The sequence below is a fragment of the Saccopteryx leptura genome, chromosome 5, assembly GCF_036850995.1.
Source record: "Saccopteryx leptura isolate mSacLep1 chromosome 5, mSacLep1_pri_phased_curated, whole genome shotgun sequence".
NCBI lineage: Eukaryota > Metazoa > Chordata > Mammalia > Chiroptera > Emballonuridae > Saccopteryx > Saccopteryx leptura.
The window spans coordinates 122835779-122855013 of record NC_089507.1 but is presented as its reverse complement, the minus strand read 5'-3'; the positions used below and the strand labels follow the sequence as shown (position 1 = coordinate 122855013).

The 19235-nt window shown below is 46.7% G+C and overlaps 1 pseudogene; it reads right to left on the bottom strand.

The window, feature by feature from the left end:
- Positions 1–325: 325 nt before the first annotated feature.
- On the bottom strand, positions 326–17912 carry LOC136406554 (tubulin alpha chain-like; annotated as a pseudogene).
- Positions 17913–19235: the final 1323 nt, after the last annotated feature.

Below are 19235 nucleotides of genomic sequence, written 5' to 3'. Positions count from 1 at the left end.
TCCAGGGACCAAAAGCAGCTCTTGGAGGGAGGTTGGGAGATAAAGCTTGGTATTGGTTAGCTGGGTTGTTCACAATTACTTCAAGTCATTATCAAGTACATTTTTCAAAGAGTGAGGATAAAATATTTTCTAACAGTTCGGTAACTCATCAGAGAAATGGACAGATTGGATCTGTAACTAAGTGTCATGTTTTAAAGCATAGACCAGTAATAGTATATAAAAGTGTACACTCTACATACAAATTAACTGATCAGAGCATGTATTTTCAATGTTTAAAACAGAATAAGCTTCCCTGTAAAAGCAGCACCTTTGTGACATTTTAACTTTAGTATTCCTCTCCTTCCTCACCCTCTCCTTCAACAGAATCCACACCAACCTGCTCATAATCTTTCTCTAGGGCAGTTATGTCATCATGGGCCTCAGGAAACTCCCCTTCCTCCGTGCAACAGTGGACAAAAGTACGTTTGGCAAACATTGGGTCAAACTTGTGGTCCAGGCCAGTCCACATGCACTCAGCTTGCGGTGCCTGGGCCAGGTCTCCCAGGGACCGCAGAGGGAGGCTGGTAATTACTGCCAGCGTTGAAGCCAGTGGGGTGCCAGTCCACAAATGGGATGGTACACTTGGTCATGATGGTGGCAAAGGCAGCACTGACACCTTTGGGAACCATGTCACCATAGGACAACAGGCATCAAGCCATGTGTGTATCATGATGAGGTTCGCATTTCACCGTCCGGTTGGCCGACTCAAAGCACACACTGGTGATCTGTGTTACAGAAAACTGTTCATCGGAGGCTTTCTCAGCAGAGGTGATGGGGGCATATGTGGCCAGAGGGAAGTGGGTGCAGGAACAGGGCGCCAGGCTGGTCTGGAATTTGGTCAGATCAACACTCAGGGCTCCATCACACCCGAGGGAAGCAGTGGTGGAGCCCACACTCGAGCTAATTAGGCAGTGAAGGATGGTGTAGCTTGGGTGCTCAATATCGAGATTTCTAAAACAGGTGTCACAGGTGGTCTCGCTGTCAACCATGAAGGCACACCAGAGTGCTCCAGGGTGGTATGACGATGGGGTTGGGGGCTCAACTATAGCAGTGAAAACCCGGGGGCCTGAGTAAGTGGAAAATCCAGGCTGAACTTTTTGCTATGATTGACAGAGAGATGTCCCATCAGCAGGAAGGTGAACCCAGAACCAGTTCCCCACCAGAGCTGTGGAAAGCCAAGAAGCCCTGAAGACCTGCGTGCTGGTCAGCCAGTTTCTGAATGAGGTCCAAGAGGAGACCCATAATCTCCTCGCCATTGGTCAATGATGTTGCAACCGTGGACGTAGTTATTGGCAACATCTCCCTTGCCTATGATAAGCTGTTGAGAGTAGAAGAGCTCACAGTAGATACCAATGTGAACTTCATCCATGACTATGGCTTCCAGGTCTACAAACACTGCCCTGGGCAGATGCCTGCCCATGCCTATCTCACTGAAGAAGGTATTGAAGGAGTCATCCCCCAACCTGCACAATGATCTCGTCAGCTGGCATCTGGCCATCAGATTAGATGCCATCTTCCAGGTAGCACAGCTCACAGCAGGCATTGCTAGTGTGGACACAGCCCAGCCACCCTGGATGGAGATGCACTCACATATGCTTGCTGTTTTGTGGCTGCCAAGGGACTGGCAGAGAGGAAGAAAAATTGTTGCTTCTTATAGCATGACTCTTAGGCAGTCAATGTAAGAGAACCTAATTTAAAATTTAAAAATATATAGACATAGGGTAGACAGGCCTCCATCTTAACTTTTGTCCTGGTCTCTGCAAAAACCAGGAGTGGGCCTGCTGCAAAAAGTTTATGTTCATACATATATTAATTTTTTGATGTTTCACTCTTTATTGGTATTCTCTATTTAATAATATTAGCAGTATACATTTCTTTACTTCTTTAACCATTATTTTCTTTCATTCTTTGAACATTTATTATTGCAACTTTGAAGGCTTTTTTTATTAATTCTGCCATCTGAATGCCTTCACAGGCTAAGTCCAATGTCTGTCCAGTACATGGGTCATACTTTTCTATTTCTTTGCAAGTCTTGTGATTTTGGGTTGGTACCTTGACATACTTCCCTTCTCCCCAAGGGCTTGTTGTCATTATTTGTTTGTTTAGTTTTTTTAGTGACTGGTTGGATTATTTTAGAAGTTTTACTCCCCTCCTTCCAACCTTCACCTCCCTACACCCTCACCCCCCAAAACATAAACACAGTGTTTCCTTTCTTACTTTCTTTCTTTCTTTCTTTCTTTCTTTCTTTCTTTCTTTCTTTCTTTCTTTCTTTCTTTCTTTCTTTCTTTTTCTTTCTTTTTTTCTTCCTTTTTCTTTCTTTCCTTCCTTCCTTCCTTCCTTCCTTCCTTCCTTCCTTCCTTCCTTCCTTCCTTCCTTCCTTCCTTCCTCTTTCTTTCTTTCTTTCTCTTTCTTTCTTTCTTTCTTTCTTTCTTTCTTTCTTTCTTTCTTTCTTTTTTCCTTCCTTCCTTCCTTCCTTCCTTCCTTCCTTCCTTCCTTTCTCTTTCTTTTCTTTCCTCCCTCCCTCCATCTTTCTTTCTTTCTTCTTTCTTTCTTTCTTTCTTTCTTTCTTTCTTTCTTTCTTTCTTTCTTTCTTTCTTTCTTTCCTCCTTTTGTATTTAAGTGAGGCAGACTCTTGCGTATACCCTGAATGAGATCCACCAGGCAACCCTGTCTGGGGCTGATTCTCCAGTACCAAGCTATTTTTAGCACCTGAAGCTGACACTTGAACCAGTCAAGCTATCCTTAGTGCCCAGGGCTATGCTCAAGCCAATTGAGCCACTGACTGTGGGAGAGGAAGAAGGTGAGAAGGGGGAGAGGGAAGCAAAGAGAAGCAGATGGTCACTTCTCCTGTGTGCCCTGACTGAGAATCGAACCCAGGACATCCATATGCTAGGCCAAGACTCTATCCACTGAGCCACTGGCCAGGGCCAATGTTAAGTTTCTGATGTTGCTCCTCAGGGAAGCATAGCTTTGGATATGTCCACAGTCACCCTGGGATGACATTGAGTTGAGTAGGACTTTAGTTGTCTCTTTCCCTGACCACTTCTAGCTATTAGACTCCACTATTGCTGGCTCATTAATTGCTCTTTTGTTTTCCACAATATCTATAGGAAAATCCAGTTACATTCAGGTTCCTTTGAGGAAGAAGTTCCTGTGGTTACTGTTTAATATTTGTTTTGACCTTAGGAGGAGTCTACCCAGCCATCTCGCTCCTCAGTTCTCTTCAGAAAATTAGTCAGCCTACTTTTTAACCTCTGTTTTCACCAAATCCCCAAACCTCCCTCTAATTGCCCCCAACCACAACATCCACAGTCCTTGAGAGCTCCCTTAGGCTTGAATTTCTCTAGTTCCTTTGGGAGGAGATCAGGAGCTATCTGTTTTATGATCTGTTTGTCCTCCCAGACAAAATCTCTGATCCAGGGCTCTGGAGCTGGGAGTGAGAACAAGACACACTTTTTCGGGAGTGGGACCCCCCACTTTAGGATTTGAGCACTTGGTAGATGTAGGGTAGAGGGGGCAGTAGCTTGAGGTGTGCTTAGCCGTGCCTCTCCTAGCATGAAACCACTGTTTTACAAGCCAGGCTAGGAGTAATGGAGGACACAGCACTCTCTGAAGTATTGTACCGACTGTAAAGCCTGCATTCTACAAATAGGGACTTAAGCGAGCTCCCAACTCTCCACCACACTGCTGACAACTTGGCCTTGCAACAGAAAGTTGAGGCAGAGGGAGATATGCTGATATCCTGCTCCTCCAAGGAAAAAACCCCTCCAACTTAGAGCTGGGCAGAGGAAGCCCTGTGCTCTTGACCTCCCAGTGTGGAGTAGAACCCCTGCCTCGCTGAGCTGGGAGGGGGCAGGAAAGAGTGGCCTTGGCTCAAATACTGCAAACTTCCTCTTCTTATGGAATTCTGACAGATTTTCTTGCATAGACATTCCTGTATACCTTTAAGACCATTCCCAGAGGCTTTGATTGCCTTAAAAAATTTTTTTTTTTGCACAAATTTCACTGGAAAAAAGGTCTGGAGAACTCAAATTGTCATACTGGAAGCCAGTCTTCATTTAAATTAATTTGGACATTCCATGGAGCATCTATTGTATGCCAGTGTTGAGAATATAGCAGTAAACAAAAGGAAGACAGTCTTTTAGCCAGGTGCTTGACATATGAAAAGAACTCAATAAATGTTTGTCAAGTAAATGAATGACTAACAAATAAAAGGTGATTTTTTTTAAATGAGAGATTTGGGAAATTCTTGAACCATCTTGCTAGCGGAGTTTCTGGACCTTCAGAGGCAGGAGTGTTATGATGGCAATGCTTGTCTTCAATAGTGTTCTTCTGTTACACTGTCAGTACAGTTTTCTTCTAATCCTAACTTTATTGAAGGAGCACAGGTGGCAGCTGCTATCACTGTTCTCTGATTTTTCCCTCTCTGCCTGTGGGGGACCTTTATTAAGGATTAAAAGTGTGCCCTCACCATATGGTTGCAGGCTTGCTGCTACAAGACAAATTCTTGGCATGGTTGTGGCCAGGAAAAACCCTATTTTAGGGTTACAATCTCAGAAGACCAGTTTGTTCTCATTGCTCTGGAATTCTCTAATTCACATTTTCTTCCAGCATCTGATTGTATCCTTTCCAATGACGCACGATGATATTTCTCCCTAATTCTTATTGTTCTTTTAGGGAAGCACTACAGAAATATTGGGGCTGAACTGTGACAAGAGGAAAGACAAGGTTCCAGTCCTGGAGAAACCTCACTGCCATTGCTCCAACCCTAGAACTTTGGGGGATGGGTGTGTGTTTATAGTGGGGTAAGGCCGAGACACACTGGAGTGACTTGGAAGCTTTGTCAAAATATATGTTCTTAACTCGGAGAAACTTAGAGTCCATTAAGTGTACAGGTGGGGAGTGGGCAGCAAATGGGACTGGAGGAGGCCATGGAATGTGTGTAGGTTGAAAAGCTCCCCCCAGGAACAGTAATGCCAAGAAACTACACAGATAGCCCTAGCAGCTTGCAGATCCAACACTATGATTTGCCTGACCAGGCGGTGGCGCAGTGGATAGAGCGTCGAACTGGGATGCCAAGGACCCAGGTTCAAGACCCCAAGAGCGGGGCGCGGGCTCACCTGGTTTGAGCGAAAGCTCACCAGCTTGGACCCAAGGTCGCTGGCTTGAGCAAGGGGTTACTTGGTCTGCTGAAGGCCCACGGTCAAGGCACATATGAGAAAGCAATCAATGAACAACTAAGGTGTTGCAATGCGCAACGAAAAACTAATGCAATCTCTCCGTTCCTGTCTGTCTGTCCCTGTCTATCTCTCTCTCTGACTCTCTCTCTGTCTCTGGAAAAAAAAAAAAAAGATTAGGATTTCAGTCAGTTCCCAAACCGGTGTGTCCTGTCTCCAGTTCACTGGCCTCTGTTTTTGCTTGGATCTTAGGTGCAAGTGGCTCCAGGGATAAGGCAGTTCAGTGCCACGAGGAGTGCCAAGTAGGCAACCCTGGAGGAAGCACTCTTGGTGCGCAAGCTGGAGCTCCCTGTCTGGGACTTGAGAAGGCCAGGCTTGGACGGCCGCACTGCCGGTTGGGCCAGCTTCTCCCAAGCGACCAGCGTGATCCAATGCTCCCATGACTTTGTTTTTACATGAAAGCACTTCTTCAAATGTATAATAAAATGCAACTTGACTTTTAGATTTTTCTAAGAATATATACTTAAGTTGAAAAACTATTTTGTCATTCACATATTCATTTACTTAATCTACTCAACAAGCACTCATTAAATACTAACTATATGACAGACACTGTTCTAGGCACTGAGATAAACATGAATAAGCTACAGTTTCTGACCTTAGGAATTCCACAGCCTAATAAGGCTAATGAATCCCGATGTACATAATTATAACTAGAGACGATACCGAAAATGGCAGAGGAGTCTTTGGGAATATTAAAGGGCAGAACCTAATTCTGATTGGGTGAGGAGTGTTTCCAAGGAGGAATGGGACCTTAAATTAAGTTTTAAATGGTATGAAGGAATCAGCCAGATAATAGAGGGTTGGGTTAAGGCAGGGGTCCCCAAACTTTTTACACAGGGGGCCAGTTCACTGTCCCTCAGACCGTTGGAGGGCCGGACTATAAAAAAAAAACTATGAACAAATCCCTATGCACACTGCACATATCTTATTTTAAAATTAAAAAACAAAACAGGAACAAATACAATATTTAAAATAAAGAACAAGTAAATTTAAATCAACAAACCGACCAGTATTTCAATGGGAACTATGCTCCTCTCACTGACCACCAATGAAAGAGGTGCCCCTTCCAGAAGTGCGGCGGGGGCCGGATAAATGGCCTCAGGGGGTCGCATGCGGCCCACCGGCCGTAGTTTGGGGACCCCTGGGTTAAGGCATTATGAGCATAATTGACCTACACACAGACACAAAGGTGAGAAGCCTCACTAATTGTTCAAAGAACTATAAGAGCTGGGTTTATTAGATCATTAAGTGCAGAAGAAAGGACAAGAAATAGGCAGTGCTATCCTGGAGAGCCTTTTATGGCTCATTAAGTAGCTTCAGCAAAGAGGAGTTATTAGAGTGTTTTATACAATGAATGGCATGGTCTGATTGTGGCCTTGTGTAGAAGGGATTGAGGACAATATTGAAATCAGGGAAACCAAAAGGCTGTTGATTAATAAATAGGTAGGAAGGGTTAGATTTGAAAAAGAGCTTGAAGTTAAAATCTGTAACAATTGGAGATAGACTAAAAGTGGAAAGGAAGTAATCAATGATTACTAAATGTAAGGTCCTCCTGTCAGCCTCACCTTAAGAGTGCTGTGATAAGCTACCCTAGTCCTTCTTACTCTCCAAAATAGCTTGGATAGTAAGTCACAGAGCTTGGAAATCTTTTATTTTTTTAAAAAGATTCTTAAAATTTATTTATTTTAGAGAGGAGAGAGAGAGAGAGAGAGAGAGAGAGAGAGAGAGAGAGAAGGAAGGGAGGAGCAGGAAACATCAACTCCCATATGTGCCTTGACTGGGCAAGTCCAGGGTTTTGAACTGGCGACCTCAGTGTTCTAGGTCAGTGCTTTATCCACTGTGCCACCACCACAGGCCAGGCTGAGCCTGGAAATCTATCTTATCATGTCTTCATGTCTTGAAGATTCTTTCCCCCACCCCTAAGAACCCCCCAATAAACTGTGAAGATGATTAAGAAGAAAATACCTTTAAAACCTGCTAATTTGTTATCTGAAAAAAATTGATCACATTGTTGAACTGAGAGCTTTATAATTATAACTGGATTGTATAAGAATACACTTGGGGGCATTTTTCTTCCTCTGGGGACTTTTCACACCTGAACTTTTAAAATATCGCTTTAGCATTCTTTTTGTGGGGAGTCAATAAAGACAGAAAAGCAAAGGTGTGTTTCCCTTAGTGACTTGACCTGAACTATCACAGCATCACTGAACAAAAATAGCGACCAGTAAAGGATGTGGGATGCTGGCCGCCTGCAGGGCAAGGGCCCTCATGCTCATCCTAAGTGCCATGAAAAGGGTCAGCATTTCCAGACTGGAATAGAAATCTGCCTTAACTCTAGGTTGTTTAATTAATTAATCAATCAAAAAATATTCTTTAAGCACCTTATACATACAATACAAACAGTTTTTTTCCCCATGAGGTCATAGTTTAGTTGGAGGAGGGAGGGAGAGCAAGAGACAGAGAGAGAGAAAGGAAAGAAGGAGGAGGAAGAGAAAGAGGACCAGGATGAGGACAAGGGAAGAAGAACTTCAGATGGTGAGAAATGTTATGAAGGAAGTAGAGAGGTAAAACAAGATGGCAGAGGCAGGCAGTCTGGAGTGGGAACAGGGCTGCACGGGCCAGTTTGAGTGCCTGGGACTTCCCTGGTGACGGTACTGGTCCGCCTGATATCTGGACTAGATCATATTTTAACCGCCGCTTCTATACAATGAAACTATTTTCAACATCTGCAGAGTGAAAAGGAGAACAATAATGTTTAGAAAAGAAACATCACAAAATTTCTCCTCTCTTGAACTTTGTTTATATATCCAGGCCAATTAAATAAACAAGTAAATAAATAAATAAACAAAGGCCCAAAAGAAATATTACAGTACAAAAAAAAAGGCAAAGTGGAAAGATCTCTAAAAAGTATAATTTAAGCAACTATGAAGTAATACTACTAATATTAAGTTTTTCCAGACTTTATTGTTTTGCTTCAAAACAATGATCAATTAAAAATGAATAAATTATATATTAAAAGACATTATGAAAGTTCAGTAAAATATTTCATGTATGAATTAAAGTTTGCACCTACAAAAAATTATACCTCATAGTTCTCACTGTTTCACAGTTTTAATTTTAAATATTAAATACAAAATACAAAAATGGTTCCTCCAAGTTTTCACCAGAGAGGGACCTGGCCCTCAGGTCTACCTACGGCCAGCCAGTGGTGTGTGGATTCTTGACTTCATGCTGGAGTCCAGGTAATTTTGAGAGTAAATTTATTTAAGCTGGAGATAGTGAAACAAGGAGGGACTTACAATGAAGAAGCATCAGGAGAGCCTAGGCGGGCTGCTTTGGCTCACCAGAAAGAGAAAAGGGGGCTGCGGAGACAGGATCTGGTTAGCCTGGGATGAGCGGCTGCTGCCCTGCCACTGCCCATTGCTCCCTGGTGGTAAGTCCCATCGGGACCCTTAGTCTCTAGGAGATACACCCCTGTGGGGGAGAGGAAATGGGGAAGGAAAAGGGTGGGGCTTGCTCGTGGGAGAAACAGCATGCTGGGTCCTTTGTCCTGTGGTCTTTTAAGGGTGGAGATCTTAGGGGAGGTCCCAGGGAGGATGTTAATACAATATCCATCAGCTCTCCAGATGTGTCCTTTTAGGGTTGTGGTCTCCACTGATTGGCCAATGCTAGGGCAGGGGGTCATTAGGACCTTGCATTTGGTCCTGAGTCAGCTGTGGCGTCTCTTGTCTACTTTTGCTGCTTTTCTGGGCCTGGAGCTGAAGCACACTGAAGCCTGATGTTATCTCTAGGGGGTTAATGCTTACGGCCCGTTCTCTTTGTTCACTCTCCTGCGAGGGGCTCTAATCCACATGACTAGCAACACGCCAGGGGAGGAAAGGTCAGAACCACATGACCAGAGATATGCAATCAGGGGTTCTAAAGTGTGTGACCAGCAATATGCTAGTGAAGGAAAGGTTACCCTGGGGACAAGATCCTTGTCTTCTCAGTTTTGCGCTGTTGCTAGACACCTCAGCTTTCCTATGGTACTTGCTCTGTTTGTGTCTATCTAACTGCCTACCATGGAGTGACAGGATCAAAATTCACATCCATCTTTGCAATTACTGTGCAATCACTATTTATAAGTACTGTTTAAATGCAAGAACATGTAGTACCATGAAGATTACTGACATAAACTTCAGCCAAAGCAAGCACGAGAGATTCTGAACTGGGATAAACTTACTCTCTAAAAGGACACGAGTAACTGAGTTTGCATTACAGTGGCTATATAGAATACAATGAGTATTAAGGATAAGTTATAAAAATATCATTTGACACACATTGTTATTTTTTTAATAAAAAAAAACTTACTGATTTTAGAGAGAGCAAATGGGAAGAACATAAATCTGTTCCAGTAGGTGCCCTGACTGGGGATCAAACCTGCAACCTCTGTGCTTCTGGATGGAGCTCTAACCAACCAAGTTATACAGACACATGTATTATTAATGTCAGCAATACATTTAAGCAATTGCTTAAAACTTAGACCAATAAAGAGTTTTATTTGGGGGAAAGGGTATTTTGCCAATGTCATTTTGAAAACGAAAGCAAACTGACTTTGGTCACATTTCTCATTGTTTTCATATTCTCTACAGATAATGTGCCACCTTATCACCCCACGCTGGCTTGAGGGCCCCCTGTTCCTCTGCTCCTGGCGTGTCACCGACGCTGGCCTGAGGGCTCCCCATTCCTCTGCTCCCGGCGTGTCACCCGACGCTGGTTGAGGGCTCCCCGTTCCTCTGCTCCTGGCGTGTCACCCGACGCTGGTTGAGGGCCCCCTGTTCCTCTGCTCCTGGCATTTCACCTGACGCTGGTTGAGGGCCCCCTGTTCCTCTGCTCCTGGCATTTCACCTGACGCTGGTTGAGGGCCCCCTGTTCCTCTGCTCCTGGCATTTCACCTGACGCTGGTTGAGGGCCCCCTGTTCCTCTGCTCCTGGCATTTCACCCGACGCTGGTTGAGGGCTCCCCGTTCCTCTGCTCCCGGCGTGTCACCCGACGCTGGTTGAGGGCTCCCCGTTCCTCTGCTCCCGGCGTGTCACCCGACGCTGGTTGAGGGCTCCCCGTTCCTCTGCTCCCGGCGTGTCACCCGACGCTGGTTGAGGGCTCCCCGTTCCTCTGCTCCCGGCGTGTCACCCGACGCTGGTTGAGGGCTCCCCGTTCCTCTGCTCCCGGCGTGTCACCCGACGCTGGTTGAGGGCTCCCCGTTCCTCTGCTCCCGGCGTGTCACCCGACGCTGGCCTGAGGGCTCCCTGTTCCTCTGCTCCCGGCGTGTCACCCGACGCTGGTTGAGGGCTCCCCGTTCCTCTGCTCCTGGCGTGCCACTGAATTGTAGCCGAGCTCCTTTCCCTCCCATCTATCTGGTGCTGAGAACCTTCTGGTTCCTGTCACTTGATTGGTGAAAGGTTTTTAGAATGCAAGCATGCTGAAGTGGCACCACTTGGCCCAGTGATAATTTTCACTTTAATCTGAATTTATCAGAGCTTATCTGAGAGTTCAGTCATTCATTCTTCCATTAGTTTTTTTCAACATGTTTAGCCATCTCACAATATGCGCCAATGAAGCTGGCCAGGCCATCCTGACCAGGCAGTGGCGCAGTGGATAGAGTGCCCGACTGGGACGTGGAAGACCCAGGTTCGAAACCACGAAGTCAGCGGCTTGAGTGCAGGCTCATCTGGTTTGAGCAAAAGTCACCAAACGTCACCAGCTTGAGCCCAACGTCACTGGCTTGAGCAAGGGGTTACTCGGTCTGCTGTAGTCCCCAGCAATGCACATATGAGAAAGCAATCAATGAACAACTAAGGTGGAGCAATAAAGAATTGATGCTTCTCATCTCCCTTCCTGTCTGTCTGTCCTGATCTGTCCCTCACTCTGTCTCTGTCATACACACAGACAAAAAAAAGTGGCCAGGCTGTGTCCCAAGGGAAGCACAGCTTTGTGGGAGAGACAGACATGTGAAGCAGCAAGGGACATTCAGTGGTGGCTCACAGAGAAGGCACAGCTCTGTCAGGGGCCGGTGGAGGGAAAGCTAATGTAGGAGAAACACCCTGGCATGGGGGGATGGTGTGGGGGAGGTGGGAAGTCTAGGCCCTGATCAGTGTCCTAGGGGTTTGTGTTTGCAGCCAAAAGGCATTGTGAGTGCTGGTGGGCATCACTGCAGAGGTGGGTGCTGCAGGAGCTCAATACTCCGAAAAGGACTTATTTCCACTGCTGGGGGAGACAGTGAAGAGGAAAGTGTCTGACAGTGTGGGGAGAAGGACAGAGGGGTTGTGCGATTCTCTGGCAGGGCCACCTCTTCCTTCACAAACACTTCCAAGATGCCTCAGACAGTGACTCTCTTCAGAGCCGCTTTCTGAGAGGAGCTTTGATACGAAATGAGACACGAACCTCTCTCACACGAATTCCCTGTTAATTAACACACTGCTTCCTGTGCCTGTGCGTAGGTGCTGGTGAGAGTCTCTGTCAACTGAAGTCATTGAACTACTGCCAAACTGTCTATCTTGCACCTGCTTTCATAATGTGCCTAGTCCATGTTGGACGTGGGTAGAGCAACTGGTTCTGTGACACCGTCCCCCATAAGCTGCCTCTGAAGCTGAGTTATGTGGACAGGTGCTGTCAGGGAGCTGGCAAACTCTTATAAGGTAAGGCCAGAAGCTGGTGTGAGGCGAGCTCATTGGGTTTTACAAATCCTGGAGCTATTTTGTTTGAGGGAGTGATGAAGGGAGACGTGGGGGAAAGGGGTTTAAGTCCAAAGAGTCTTGAGAAGTCTTGTGTCTAGTTCTCAGCCAGGGCTGGGCTGGGTGGACTCTGACCAGGAGCTAGGCTAGGACGGAGGGGCCACGCTAATTAGTATCTAGGCTAGGACGGAGGGGGCCACGCTAATTAGTATCTGGAAGCAGGGCAGGAAACCTATCAAAGCAGGTTCCCCACAGCTTCCAGAAAGAGGGAGAGGGAGGAAGCCATCAGACTAGCTTCCAGCTGCTCATTATACTGCAAAGGGAGCCACCTGTCTGGTGAAGGTCATGGTAGCCAGTAGAAGGGGTCAACACCACTCCCTGGACGGAAGAGGTGAAGAGGACTGAATTTCCTGGGACTTCATTTTCTCTTCTGAAATACAAATTGGTCTTTTCCATCCTTAACGTCCCTTCTTCCTGTGCTGAGGAGCTGGTCTTAAGGCCCAGCCCTGCTCTGGAGCAGAGAGCAGGCGGGGCTTGTGGGGAGGAGACTGGTTCAGCTGGTCTACAGCTGCCTTCCTCTGTGTTCTGACGAGCTGGTGAGCACTGAGGGGACTGTTGTCATTTGTTCATGAAGGACTTATAGCCTCACATCAAGGTGATCACATATTGAGGCTTTAAAAACAGAACAGTATATTGTCCGTGCTCTTGAGGATTTGCAACTGTGAGAACAAGATATAAATGAAAAAAATTCACAATTAGGAAGTGGCATCACCAGTGAAGTGATGGAACACCAGTGAAGTGTTCAGAAGAACAGCTCCTCAGAATTCCCAGAGGGACTGATTACAGGGTGCTGGCTCACTGCTCAGGAAGCTTCCGCCAGGTAACACTTCCAGGGCTATTTAGAGAAAATAACAGTGATGGTAGCTGGAAACTGGAATGAATGAGGCCAAGGGCATAAGAGCCATGTCTAATAACAAGGATTTAAAAAAAATGTTCCTCAGTCACATACCAAGCTGTCTATGCTGGACAGTGAAGAGGGCCCCTGTACCCAGGGCATGTGAGGGAACACCCGAGGCCAGTGTGGGAGGCCTTCCAGGACTGCTGAGATGAATGAAGAGAAACTGCAAGATTGACAGATCAGTGCCCAACCTCCTAGCCCCACACACCTAGCACTGTCAACTTTGGCTCACTCAGGGACCCCTTGACTCACTCAATTTAGCCCAAGTTCAAGGACCTCATTATAAGAAGTACCTCCTGGTTCCAGTGGGGCCCAACAAGTCAGAACCTGAAGTTGCTCCCCTGTGTCTATGGGGACACTAAAGTTGTCTCAACTCTTCCTCCTTCTGGGTATTTGATTCTTTCTGCTCTTCTCCCATGGCCAGACATGCTCTACCTGCTTATCAGGTGCATGTGGTCAGAACAGGCTACTCAGCTCCACTGTCTTGGATCTCCCAGTACAATGTCCAGGATCATGTCTCAGGATTGTGATTCAAATTCTCAAGACAAAGAATCTCTTAGTTCATCGTGGGTCCCATATCTAGTGTGGATCCCATCCCTGGTGGCCAGAAGACATTCCATCCCATTCCCAGGGCCTGTGGAGAATGGCCAGTGTTTGGAGAAGGGAGTATAGACAGAGCCTTTTCTCCAAGAAGCCTCTACACATTCCTGTTGCCATCAGGGCAGGTCTCATCTTTTCAATTACTCAAAGGCCAAGTAGTGGCCTCTCCAGGGAATCTGAGGCCAAGAACTGGCCCTACAGTTGTTTCTGCAGTCCTAGGATCTAGGACTAGGCCTGGAACATGACATATGGACCATTTTAGATATCACATAATGTTTTATAGATGGAGGCAGTGAATGAATGGTCAATTCAGGTCATCCAGCCAATGAAGGGGCAAGAAAGTCAGCACAGAGTGTCACATGAAATTGGGCTTTATTTCTACGGTTCTGTCCCCCACCTAGCCAGCAAAAGACCAAACTCTACCGGCTTTAGAGCAGAGTAGCATTTACTGTGTGATATTCTTTTCCTTCATGCAGATCTCCTATTGATTAACACAATTTTTCCTGAGCACATAAGTTGGCAGGAACCTGCAGAATCAGAGCCCTTGGACCATCTGCCAAGCGCCCACTCTGTGCCTACTTGCTGTCACTTTGTGTGTGAGTGCTGGCTCTTCAGCCGTGCTGCCCAAGAAATGACACTTGGCTTCTGCTTGGACAGGAATCTCTCCATCTTTGCTCTTCTTTCCACATCACAGGGTAGCCTGTCCCAATCTTCAGGATGAGTCTGTACTTAATAAGGAGCTTGTCATAAAAGGGAGGAATGAACTTTTAAAGCAGAGTCCTGTCACATTTAGCCCCAGCATTGTGGATGAGAGTCTTAAACCCTAACCATTTAACAGAAACCCCCACCCAAGTTCATTCGAGTTTCCATTTACAGAAAGCTATCTCATCATTACAATGGTGTAGACATTGACGTTTGACCTCAGCCTAGCCCGATACGGTTACGGGACAGGGAACCTTGCCCTCAGGTCTGCCTAGGGCCTGCAAGGTCATGTGTGGGTTCTTGATCTTGATTTCGTGCAGGAAAAATTTCACAAAACAAGTCCAGATGATTTTGAGAGTAAGTTTAGTAAAGCTAGGAACAGAGAAACAAGGAAGGGCCTAGAAGGAAGAAGAAACGGGAGAGCCTGAGTGGGGCTGCCTTGGCTCTCTCCAAGGAAGAAGAAACGGGAGAGCCTGAGTGGGGCTGCCTTGGCTCTCTCCAAACCTATGGGGTCTACACAGGGAGGTTAGAGAGAAGGGGCCTCGGAGCCAGGAGCGGGGTCACCCCTGGACGAGCTGCCGCTGCCCACCGCTCCCCTGGTTGCAGGTCTTGTGGGGTCCCTTAGAGGTTAGGAAATACACACCTGTGGGGGAAGAAGAAGGGAAGGGGGAAGAAAAAATCATGGGCAAGTTCCTAGGAGGGAAAGCACACTGTATCCTCTGTCGTAATTGAAGGGTGGAGGTCTTAGAGGAGGTCCCAGGGAGGATCTGGATAGGATGTTCATCAGCTCTCCAGGTGTTTCCTTTTAGGGTCATGGGCTCCACTGATTAGTCAGCGCCAGTGTGGGGTCATTAGTCAATGCAGCTGGTCCTGAGGTCAGCCATGGTATTGCATATCTGGTTTTGCTTGCTTTTCTGGGCCTAGAGCTGAACAACTGAGGCCTAGATGTTATCTCTAGGAGTTAATGCTGAAGGGCTGTTCTTCGGTCCCCCTTTTCCTTCCCTTGCTAAGGGGATCTAACTGACAGGACTAGCAACATGTCGGGGAGGAAAGTTTAGAGGGGCATAAACCACATGACCAACGCTATGGAATCAAGGGGTTTTAAGTGCACCACCAGCAATACGCTAGTGGAGGAAAGGTCACCATGGGAATGAGATCTTGTCTTCCCAGTTTTGCTCGTTGCTAGGCACCTGGGGCTTCCTGTTGTGCTGACCCTCTGGGCCTGGCAGATAGTGCTTGTTCTGCTCATGTCTCTTTGCCTACCACCACCTCTTGATTTCTCTCTCTCATCCTTTCTGAGGAGTTGTTCTTTCACATAGCTTGTTTTGCTCAGGGTGAAAACTCATTGTCTTAAGCATACATATGTAGTCCATGTGGCTTTCATTGGGATTGTATTTAGGGTAAAGGGGATGACTGAGTAGTCTGAAAGCCTAAAATTCTTTGTTTAAAAATCTAGTAAGTCCAAACTTATAAACACTGTTCTCATTCTCATCCATTTTGAAATAAAGAATATTGAGAAGTATTTACACAGAACACTCAGTTCATCCTCCTGGAGAATGTCCTGGTTCCGGGCATCAAAGGGAGATGAGGTCACGGTCAGGTGCTAAGATTCGCACGGGGCTGCTAGGGGAAGCACCCTGCGACTCTCCAGTGTATTTGGCTTGGATTGTAGATGCATTTTAAAAATCCCCTTTTAAAGAACACAATGTTTTATATTTATAAACAATCTCAGAATTATTAGATACAAGATAGCACTTTTGTGGGATATGATGTGGATGTTTTAAAATGGTCGGAGTTCTCATAATTGTTTGCTGAAAAAAATCTGCACGGACATGTGTTTTTCATTAAGACAGCTTCACATATCGTCCGTTCATAACACATCACTGATTCTGCTCCCCCTATTAGTAGCTGGAAAAAGTAATGGAAAATTAAACTGAAAATGAACTGACATTTCATTTAGTTTGGTTAATTAGCTGCTGAAACAATGTCCCCAGTTTCTAATGGGTATTCCACTTGATGGATAAGGCAGATGCAGGAGACAAGGTGACAGCTCTGAAAGCCACCTGGCTTAGGATAATGTTTACCAGAGCTGGACAGGAAAAAGCACATTGGAGTGTTCTATCTGCCAACAAACTAGAGGCTGCCAAGCCTGAAGGCAGCTGACTGACAGGCTGTTTAAACTGAGGCTGCTTACATAATAATAGGACCATTTTGTATTCTCGACAATACCAATGTATGTAAATTTACCAGTAATGCTCTGGCTGCCCGATTAGAGGGCTGCCCATGAGTGCAAGGGAGCTTGCCGAAGCCAGGGGTGGGGTCTGGAGTCTGGGGAGACTGGGAGTGATGCTCACACAGTTTTTTATTGTAAATTGTCTGTTGAGCTTTCAGTGTTATTAACTGGCATTACAATTCTCAACTTTCAGGGCCTACGTTAGTTTACAATGGTATGTTTAAAATTGAAGATCTCATTAAGTGGAATTGTGTACGTTTCTGGTTTTAAATGTCTGTCTGAAGTTGATTCAGTGTTTCCATTTTTTCCCCCTCAGATTCCAAAGTTCCTAAAGTTTGTTTATTAAATTAAAATCATTTATTTCTTCAAGATTGCTGGGAAGTATGGTAAAGGTAGTGTTACCGGAAAAAAAGAAAAGAAAAGACAACTGGCCCCAAATGGAGTCACTGATGCTCAGCTCCTCATCAGCAAACCAACACTTAATATGTAACTGTTGTTAGCAAAGGAATGTCCTTGAAAGGAGTCACGCACGTTTGCGTCTTTCTGCATGCCAAGTTTATTAGAGGAGACCTCCCCAATAAGCCAATAGAGTCACACACAGGCGACACACAGAGAGGGGAACTTACATGACAGAAGTGAGCAGAGTGAGCATCGGTCACTGGCAGCAGCAGCAGGTGGGGAGGCGGCTCTTGGTCTCAAGCCAGGTGGCCACAGTGCCAGCACTTGTCTGGTGGAGTGAAGTCTGGCTGGGCTCTGAGCCTGACCATGGTACAGCCAGGCTCAGTGTTGAGTGGTCGGAGCTCTGGGTTCTTAGAGCCCACCTGGGTGGAGGTTGCACTCATATCGGTGTCCAGGTGGAGTCCTTATCCAAGTGTTCACACTTGTGGTTTTGAGAGTTTTGGGCCCCTCCTACGAGCGTTACCATACACCCCGTTACCTGAGCATTGACATATGTGGGGCAGCTGTGTTAGGCTTGCTTTCAGGGTTACCAGCAGCAAGCACTTTGCTTGATTAGTGCATGAGCACGTGGCAGAGGCAGGTGTGCAGGGCCTATATAAGGCTATGGGTGCCTCCCCGGGTGATGATTCTCCCAGATCACTCTCCTGCCACCGTGAAGTGTGGTTTTCCTTGCTCCCTTGCCCTTACTGCAAATAGCAGATTTTCCTTTGTTTATCAGCTCTTTTCCTTTTGTTGTTTATTTGCTCTCCTGTCTTTGTGAGCCTCCAATAAACGGGTATAGCCCAACTCGTTCGGGCTCCACAGTTTCTCTACCATCAGCCCAAATCCAATGTGAACCTGCCTGGCCTTGGCCACCCACATTACACCTGGTGTAGTGGGCAGGGTTCAGAGCAGATGGCTATGGAGCTGCCAATACCCTTGAAGGGTGGGGTAGAGGAATGGTCACTGTTCTCCAGCCTATGGTTCCCCATGGCTGTCGTTTTGGGGGCTGTAGGCTGGGTGATTTTTACAGCCCTGTGAGAGCAAACCTAGAGCTCTGTGCAAGGGAGGCCTGAGGTCGAAAGCTCCAGGATGAGCTGCGGACTGAGTGGCAACAACGGCACGAGCTGGAACAGTCACTGGAGAAAGAGCTGCAGATCTGAGAATTGCAAGTCAGACTGCAGGTTGGAACCAGTGCCAGTGTGAACTGGAGTGAGCAGTAGAGAAGGAAGCCAACCAGGTTTGAGAGTTGCATTGTGAGGTGCAGGCTGAACACCAACGGCGCCTGGAACTGGAGTCGTCTCTGGAAAAAGAGTTATAGGTTCGAGAGTTGCAGTTTGCCCTGGAAGCTGAATGTTGGCAGTGATGGCTGTTGGAGAAACAACTGCAGGTTCAGGAGCTCAAGAGTCAGGTTTAGACCAAGAGCTGGCAGCCACAGGAGCTGAAGCAGGTGAAGATGGAGCTGCATTCCTGCTGGCAGAGTGGCTCTGAGTTGGCGGGAGCCGGTGTTTCTGACTCCTCTTCTTCTGAGGGGGAGGTGTGGGCTTCAACTGCCATCCACAGACTCAGAGCCCGGCTGGTGGTCACCAAGAAGGTAAAATCCCAGCAGCAAAGAGTTCCTCAGGAGCAACCACAGCCTCCTCCACAGCTAGTGGAGCGCTCTATGGTCCAGCCCTACACCCAGGCAGAGCTGATGGAGTTGGGGGCGCAATTCAGGCAGAAACCCATGGAGCCACTGGCAGTCTGGTTACTGAGGTTGTGGGACATAGGGGTGGATGGCATCATGCTCTCTGGAACAGAGATGGAGAAATTGGCCACCATTACCACACACTCCTCCTTGAGGCAGGGTCTTCAGAACTGCCATAACAACCCAGGCAAACACACCCTATTAGAGTGGGTGATGGCTGTCATTCGTACGGTCTGGCAGAATGCTGGGGACTTGCTGGGGGCAGTGAGTTGGTGGCAGTGCTACAGTGAGTTAGTAAAGGTCCTTCAGGAACTAGATATGAAGAATACTGCTTTCCACTTGGGGTTCCATGGACCAGACAAGGAAGTGTTTATGCCTGGGATGTGGGATTTTATCCTCTGCAGTGCCCCATCAGCCCTTTTGGGGTCACTAGTGGCTATCCTGGGCCCCTATGTGGGACAGCCTATCAATGAGGTTAAACTGTGAGGGCGGCTGCCTGTGCTGCCCCTCCCACCAGCAGGAGGAACGGGCCTGTGAAGTTACCCGAACACAGATGTGGGTAGATTTCATTGCGGCTGGGGCAGATAGGGAGAAATTGGATGGCAAGCCTACTAAGGTTTTTTTGGAG